Consider the following 8,862-nt stretch of genomic DNA (forward strand, 5'->3'; position numbering starts at 1 on the left):
CATTCCTGAAAGGGCCTAGTTATGAAAACATCAGGAGCTTTTTGCCTTCCAGAAATCTGTACCATCTCACAACCCCCAAACAGTCTCAGCCACAAGGAACAAGTGATAATGCCATCCCACCTTTATAACCACACACACAACACACACACTCATACAAAATCATTTAATCATTTTAAATTATTTAATCATTTTTTAAAAATCAGTGACACTTTAGCTGGGCAGGTCTAGGCAGGTCCTCCTTTGCTGGGACATGCCTTTTTCTGTCCTGGAATACCCTAAACTTGATATTGTGGTAGCACGAGTTTTCCCTTTGTGACTTTATCCTTCTTCCCTTTTCTCCTCCTTCTTTGCAGGGAATGAGTAGACACTGCACTGTTGCCCTGGCCCATCAATGAAAAGATCTACTCTTAGTAGAGCCCTGCTTTTGCGCTGAAGTCCCTGAAATCACCTGTGTTCCATGCCACCCACTAAGGATAAATAAAGCTCCCCTGATGTGGGGAATTAGCTCAAGTGGTAGAGCGCTTGCTTAGCATGCAAGAGGTAGTGGGATCGATGCCCACATTCTCCAAGCTTTATTATTTAGGTCTCCAAACCCGAGTCAGTGTCTGAGAGCAGGATACTGCTTTAGTTCAAGACATAGGAGCAGCAACAATACAGGACTGGTGACGGCTCCCTCCTGGCATTCAGTACAGTGTAGATCTACCATGTAATTAATTTTCTGTTTCTTTGAGGAGTTGTGAAACCAAGGGACATATACAATTGCTCTTTTCTCCCTGTTTCTGCCTGCAGCTTGAATGTGAGACAATTGTGAAAAGTGCCGCTTGGGTAAATACAGCCCCGGCTTTCTGGTGAGAGGACTGAAACTAGGATGTGTCAGGTAACTAGAATGTGCCTGGACAGATACTGTAGAAAGCAAACCCATAAAGTTGTTCATGAGCTTGTGGACGCACCTGTCAGCTGTGAATAAGTGGCTCTAATCCCAAACAACTTACCAAAAAAGAGCCTGAGAGCTGAACTGAGCAATGACACACTTCCCAGTCCTCACTGACCATTGCGTTGCACACACTCCAGAGATCTCTGGACAGTAGTGTCAAGGCTTTGTAAATAGAGTTATCTTTGAAACAGCAACACATGGAAGGCTGGTTGGTACTTGGAACTTGAACACAAGGCTATTGTGTGCCTGCGAAAACAAAAATGGCAATATTATCCTTAAGATTTCAACAAGACACAGTGTCTCATCACATAATCCAAAGAAGTCCAGGTTACAACCCCAAAATATTCAGCATATGAAAAAACAGGGAGATCTTAATTCACATGGCAAAGAGAATCCTTGACAATACTGAGAGGACACAGGTGTTAAATCATCTGACACATACATTAAGCAGTTATTTTAACAATGCTCCTAGAATTATGGGATAGCATTCGTGAAGTGAATGGGAAGTCTCAGCAAATATTTGGAATATATAAACACCAATTTTAACTGAAGAATTAAAAAAATGTATTAAAACTCTTAGGAGAAATAAAAAGCTTAATTGGATGATCTCAATAACAGAATGCGGAAGACTAAGGAAAAAGTCAGTGAACTTGAAAACAGAACAAGAATACCTACACAATCTGAACTATAGAGAGAAAGGAAGATTTTATTTGTCCCTGAACAGAGGCTCAGGGAAAAATAAAAAATAACAAATCCAATATTCACATTATTGTAATCTGGAAAGAAGAGGACAAAGAGGTTTTTGTGGGATAAAACTTTGAAGAATTAATGGCTGAAAATGTATCAAATTTGTCAAAAGATATAAACCAGATTTTTAAAGTTCAGTAAATGTCAAGCACGATAAACCCAAAGAAACCCATAGCAAGACATATCATAAACTGCTGAAAAGTAAGAAAATACAAAACAATTTTGAAAGCAGCCAAAGGGAAATGAAAGAGAAAATACCGTATGAATGAGTGTAGATTTCTCATCAGGAACCACAGGGGCCAGAAAAAATGTCATAACATTCAGTAAGTACCAAAAGAAAAAGACATATCAACCCAGAATGCTATGTGGAGCAAAAGTGTCTTCCAGGCATAAAGGCAAATAAATGCATTCTCATCGGAAGGTAAATAAATACATTCTCAATCCCAGCAAGACTGCTGGAAAAGAATTAGCAAAGATTTGAGATAAGAAAAGTGATACCAGAAGGAAACTTAGAACATCATCAATGAAGGAACAAAAGCAGAAATAGAAAATGTCTGGGTAGACCTAACAGACTGTTATTCTGCCCTTGAGATCATTAAGGTATGTTTGATGATTGAAAACAAAAATTGTAAATTTCTCTGATGCAGTTGTCATTGTATCTAGATGTACTACATACATAAGATAAAAGGGTAAATGTAATGGGTCTAACTCTTCATGAAGTTTCTATATTCAATTTGAATGGTGAAAAATTGATTCTCAGTATATTGTAAAAGGTTATATATGTATATGGTAAACCCTAGACCACTTACTAACAAGATTTAAATAAACCAAAACAAGATAGAAAGAGGAACATAGATGAGTTAAAACAAAGGGAAAAAAGGTTAATAAATTATTAAATAATACACCTATCTAAAAACTTATCTGTAATGACATTACATGTAAATAATCTAAATCCATTAATTAAAAACTAGAGATCATCAGAATGTGTTAAAAATAAATATGCTCACTAAAGAAAGCCACCTGCAATACACTTATATATAAGAATAAAAGTTATACAAGAGATTGAAAGAAAAGAGTGGGCAAAGATACCTCATGCAACCATTAATCAAAGACAGCTGTGGTGTATATATACATAAAATCAGACAAAGTAGATTTGAAAGCAGAGAAATGTTTCAGGAATAATGAGGGCTGCTAAATAATTATGATTGTCAATTTTCCAGGGGGATACTGTCCCAAATGTATATGAGAACACAGAGCTTCAAAACTCGTAAACAAATTTGGATACACAAGGTAAAAACAGAAAAATCTAATTATAGTTGCAGACACTAACACTCCTCTCTCAGTAATTGGTAGACTTAGAGAAAACAAATCAGCAGACATATTGGAGAATTGAACCACACCATCCTGTAATGGACCTATCAACTTTGTAACACAAAATAAAAATTTAGGTAGAAGGCAAAGACAAAAATTAAAAGAAAAGTAAGATCATGTTATAACCAGGAAATTAAGAGTAGTCCAGCATATAGAAGAGTGCTATTATTGAAATAGTTTGAAAGAGTTACTTAGTTATTTTGAGATTTTTTTTTGAAGGAGTTATTTAGCTGGAAATGACAGAAAGGCTGAAAATGGCGAATCTGGAGGTGGATCTTCCCTCATCCATATTTATGTTGTCTTATTTTGAGGTCTAGGGTGTCTATACTTTCTCTAAATACCTGATCCTACTATAGTGTCTGGCACAGAGCATCTCCCAAGTGAATATGTACCAAATGAGTGGATAGTAATTGATAGATTTAAAAGAGCTGTGCAAGAATAATGTTAATTATTTGACAAAACATCGAATATGGTGTTTGAAGGAAGACAATGAGTCAAAGTTGACTTGAAAGGTACGCCCAAGGCCAGACTTATTTCTGTAATCCCAGCACTTTGGGAGGTCAAGATGGGCAGATCCCTTGACACCAGGAGTTTGAGACCAGCTTGCACAACACAGTGAAACCGCTTCTCTACACAAAATACAAAAATTAGTCAGTTGTGGTGGTATGCGTATGTAGTTCCAGCTACTCAGGAGGCTGAGGTGGGAGGATCAATGAAACCTGGGAGGCCGAGGTTGCAGTGAACAGAGATCGCACTGGTGCCTGGACAGCAAAGTGAGACCCTGTCATAAAATAAAATAACATAACATAACATAAAATAAAATAAAATAAAATAAAATAAAATAAAATAAAATAAAGTAGTTAAACCCAGGCCGGGAGGGGTAGCTCAAACCTGTAATCACAGCACTTTGGGAGGCTGAGGTGGGTGGATGACCTGAGGTCAGGAATTTGAGACCAGCTTGGCCAACATGGTGAAACTCCGTCTCTACTAAAAATACAAAAATTAGCCGGGCGTGGTTGCAGGCATCTGTAGTCCCAGATACACGGGAGGCTGAGACAGGAGAATGACTTGAACTCAGGAGGCAGAGGTTGCAGTGAGCCAAGATCTCACCAGTGCACTGCAGCCTGGGCGACAGAGTGACACTCTATCTAAAACAAAAAAACAAAAAAAACCCAAAAAAACAAAAGAAAAACTTTAGCCCAAAAAGTAAGTAAAGAGGAGGTTTGGAATTAGATATTTAGTGTACGAATGAATGGGCTAAAGTGCAAAAGAATGGGCAGAATAACTGAGCTAGTACAGAGGTAAAAAAATCACATTTAAAATGTAAAAATATCTGCTTCTCAATTCGGGCTTTCCCACTTAGCAGCTTTGGTGCCTTAGAAAAAATACTTAACTTATCTGACCATCTATTATTTCTAAAAAGTGCATAAGTACAGACTAAGACATAGTTTTTCTGGCAAAATTCAGTCAGACTACATCAAGTAAACTCCCCTCCTAGTATAATTCATGGCACAAAAAATTGGGGAAAAAACAGAGAGGATATGATCATAAGTGCAGCTTGTGTTTTTTGTTGAGTGAATGTCTCCAGTCATATAGATGCAAGTGGAGACACACAGTAAGAGTAGTATGAACGGGAGACACCTTGGAACGCTATTTCTTCATTCATTCAGTTGGTCACTCAATGAAGTATCATGAATTGAGCACTATCTCTGTTTCTTATCAACAAAGGAGACTACGGAAAGGAAGAGTGAATAAGATCTCTGAAGAAGGGAAAAGCTAGATCACTGGGCCACAAGAGGGAAAAAAGTAGCAAGAGGTACAATTGTTTCTGGTCCCTCAAGCCAGAAGGTCCTATCATTGTGAAAAATACTGGAAACGGGTGGACTCCACCTGTCCTGAGTGGGGAAGTCTTCCAGTGCAGCATTGGTTGATAAGGAGTGATTTCCAAGTAGCATTGATTGTGTTCTTTAAAAGCTAGGAATTGATAAAGCAGCAGTGTGTGGGAAATGAGATGTGATAATCTGGATGTCAGCTCTTGGGAACAGTTGCTCTCTTAGAGCAGGAGACCGCCTGTCAATCTCATATTCTGAAGGTCCTGAGTTTGAACGTCAGACAAGGTACAGCTTTTGCCATTATTTCCTTTAAGGGAAACAAAATAGGTGTGATAAATAATGGAATACAAATGCTATGAGATAATGATTTCAAGACAGACCAAATATTAGCTTAAAATTTAAAAGTGAGATTTCTTTCTTTCTCTCTCTTTCTTTCTTTCTTTCTTTCTTTCTTTCTTTCTTTCTTTCTTTCTTTCTTTCTTTCTTTCTTTCGTTCTTTGTTTCTGGTCCTTCTTTCTCTTTTTTTCTTTCCTTCTTTCTCTTTTTTTCTTTCCTTCTTTCTCTTTCTTTCTTCCTTTCTTTTTCTTTCCTTCCTCCCTCCCTTCCTTCCTTCCTTCCTTCCTTCCTTCCTTTCTCTCTCTTTCATTTTTTCCTTCTTTTGGCTTCTCAGTGCTTTGAGTACAAGGGATGGTGAAGAGATATAAATTACACAAGAAACTGCAAGCTGTGTCATATGTCTACCTCTCTAGCTGACAGGGGAAGCAGGGGAAAGTTCTCTTCCTTCCTTCCTTCTCTTCCTTCTCTGAAGGTCATCCAACCACAATTATGGGGTGGGGTGAGTGAACTCTTTTATTCTTTTAATCATCCAACAAATATTTCTCAAGTACGTACCTTGTTAAGAGACTGTTTTGGGTACATCAATTCACAGTGAATAAAACGCAGGTATTCTCACCTTTGTGGTACTACCTCATAGTTGGAAGGAGAGGGGAGAAACAGACAGGAAGCAAATAAGAAAAATAAATAAGAAGTCACGTGATGATATCTACTGGGAGAGAATCATTAGGCAGTAAAGGACTCAACAATGTGGAGGTGACACATTCAGTTTTCAGGAGAGGAATCGGAGAAGTTGTTATTTTGAAGCTATCATTTAACTTCCCTTTCTTCCAATCTTCTTTCTTTACATGGGATATAAAGACTGTGGGATTCTTTGGGTGGATCACAGCACCTAGAGATGGATCTGATCAATAGGAACGGCGCAGTAAGCATTAGCTACTGCTTTGGTTGCGTTCCTCCTGTGGACTGCTGGCCTCCGGGATTGAGCTTGCATCATCGGTGTTCAGTAGGAGCTTGCTTAGTGGATTTACAGGTTGAGGTCAGAACCCATCAGGATTCTCTTCCTGGAAAGAATAGGCTTCCCTCTAAGGTTTCATATAGACCCTGGGTGAGGAAAGAGCCCTAAATGGCTTGAAAAATTGAATGCTCCCTGGGCAAAGCAAGAAGCCCTCCTATGGAAGGGCATGATTTGGGCATATATCAGGGTCTCAGTACAAAGGTGAGTGCTCAGGAGGTCAAGATGGTTAAGCAGAGAATCTGACCAGAATGTTCATAGTACAAAGAAATAATCTTGTTGGGAGAAGGATTACCACAATTGGGGAATTACAATACAGGCTAAATGAGATTCAAAAATAATACAACAAGAATCAGGCACAAATCCTTTACTGCTACATTCTTTTGTACAAATCTAATTTGCCTAGAAAATCATACTTTACTATGCATCCCCATTGTGTTTCTCCACCATCTATTTTGCTTTTTAAACTTTATTTCATTTTTATCATCACAGAAGCTTGTTGCTACAAAATAAATGAGCAAATCAGCCAATGGCAGCAAAACTGCACTGATATCTCTCCTTAGACCTTGAGAGCCTTTTCCTTAAAGGTGAACAATACTGCATGTTCAAGGACTTTTTCAGCACTATGTGCTAGAAATTATACTGACTGTTTACTAATTTTTATGTAAGTTGGTCGACATAGTTTCTCATGTTTCCCAAGTATTATTACCCCAGTATTATAGATGACACTGAAGCTCAGAGGAGTTAAACCATTTTCCTCAGATCACATAACTTTAAAGAGGGAAACCAGATATGAGAAGCAGATTTCTTTCTCAGTGAAAAAGTCATAAGCTCTTGCTTTCACTTAGCACATAGTCTCATCATCTGTTTTCTTCACACCAGCTCACGCATGTAACATTCATTCATTTACCAAATACAGATAAATGAGTGGATTTATTCTTGCATTCATCAGATACTAATTCAAAATCTCTTCTGTGTCTGCCATACTGGGCTCAAGACTTCCCAGTGCCTTTGTCTCCTCTCCCTCAAATCTCTCCACCCTATGTCTTGACAAATACTGTAAATTTTTCCTGCACAACATCTCCAGAATGTTTTTCTTCCTTTTCACTCACCTCTGCTGTCATCCATGCTACGGTGTTTATGAAAGATGTATTCTTCAGCATGAAGTGTGATGGGCACTGCAGAAAGACTCCTGCTGTCCACCTCAGGAGCTGACACAATAAATGTGGGTAAACTTCAATCCTTTAATGTCTTTATGACTTCTTTCCGTTTAAATCCAATTCTTGTTTTCTTCGTTTAAGCTCTGACATTCAAAACTAAACACTTTTTATAACATGTTGTTTTAATTATTTAAGCATTTTGCCTGGGATTTTCTCAATTTATCTTAAGTTTTCATAATACTCTCCCAACATATCTCTAAGAGACCAAGCTTTTCAATCACTGCTTCCCTCCATGTGTATTTCTCTCTCTCTCTCTCACACACACACACACACACACACACACACACAGTCTCTCTCTCTCTCTCTCCCCCCACTTAAATTGAACAGGTTTATTTATTCACACAGAAATTCCTACAAACAGCCTGGTTTTCTCCAACATATGTCCACTCCTTCTCTGCATAGCTAAATTTTGATTCTTACACGCTGATATTTTACATATTCTTACACTCTGATATGATCTTGTCTCTTATTCTTTATGGCTCTGCTCTGTAATTTTGTTGTTGTTGTTCTGACATATACTTGGACATGTAACTAGTACATGACACACCTTAGCAAGGAGGCAACCCATATCTCAGATGTAAGTGAAAGAAGCAATCTCCAGAAATTTCCTAGGGGAGTGGTTAGCACGCTGGCCTCATTCGTGAAAGGGCCTAGTTATGAAAGCAACAGGAGCTTTTTGCCTTCCAGAAATGTGTACCATCTCACAACTCTCAGCTACAAGGAAGAAGTGATAATGCAATCCCACTTTTATAAACACACACACGCACAACACACACACACAAAATCATTTAATAATTTTCAATTATTTAATCATTTTTAAATATCAGTGACACTTTAGCTGGGCAGGTGTAGGCACCTCCTCCTTTGCCAGGACATGCCTTTTTCTGTCCTGGAATACCCTAAATTTGACATTTTGGCAGCACAAGTGTTCCCTTTGTGACTTTCTCCTTGTTCCATTTTCTCCTCCTTCTTTGCAGAGAATGAGTAGCCACTGCGCTCTTGCCCTGGACCATCAATGAGAAGATCTGCTCTTAGTAAAGCCCTGGTCTTGCAGTGAAGGCCCTGAAATCACCTGTGTTCCAGGTCAACCACTAAGGATAAATAAAGCTCTCCTGATATGGGGAGTTAGCTCAAGTGGTAGAGCGCTTGCTTAGCATGCAAGAGGTAGTGGGATCGATGCCCACATTCTCCAAACTTTATTATTTAGGTCTCCAAAGCCAAGTTAGTGTCTGCGAGCAGGATGCTGCTTTGGTCCGAGTTGTAGGAGCGGCAACAACACAGTGCTGGTGACAGCTCACTCTTGGTATTCAGTATAGCGTAGATCTACTGTGTAATTAATTTACTGTTTCTTCGAGGAGCTTTGAAACCAAGGGATGTATGCAATTGCTCTTTTCTCCCTGTTTCTGCCTG

The 8,862-nt window shown here is 38.7% G+C and overlaps 2 non-coding genes across 2 annotated transcripts; both read left to right on the plus strand.

Moving 5' to 3' along the window:
• The first annotated feature begins 495 nt into the window (after positions 1-495).
• Positions 496-568, plus strand: TRNAA-AGC. The gene has a single exon. It is a non-coding gene; the product is annotated as a tRNA-Ala (tRNA).
• Positions 569-8,571: 8,003 nt separating this feature from the next.
• On the plus strand, positions 8,572-8,644 carry TRNAA-AGC. Its single transcript has one exon. It is a non-coding gene; the product is annotated as a tRNA-Ala (tRNA).
• Positions 8,645-8,862: the final 218 nt, after the last annotated feature.

This window comes from Theropithecus gelada, chromosome 4, assembly GCF_003255815.1.
Source record: "Theropithecus gelada isolate Dixy chromosome 4, Tgel_1.0, whole genome shotgun sequence".
Classification (NCBI taxonomy): domain Eukaryota; kingdom Metazoa; phylum Chordata; class Mammalia; order Primates; family Cercopithecidae; genus Theropithecus; species Theropithecus gelada.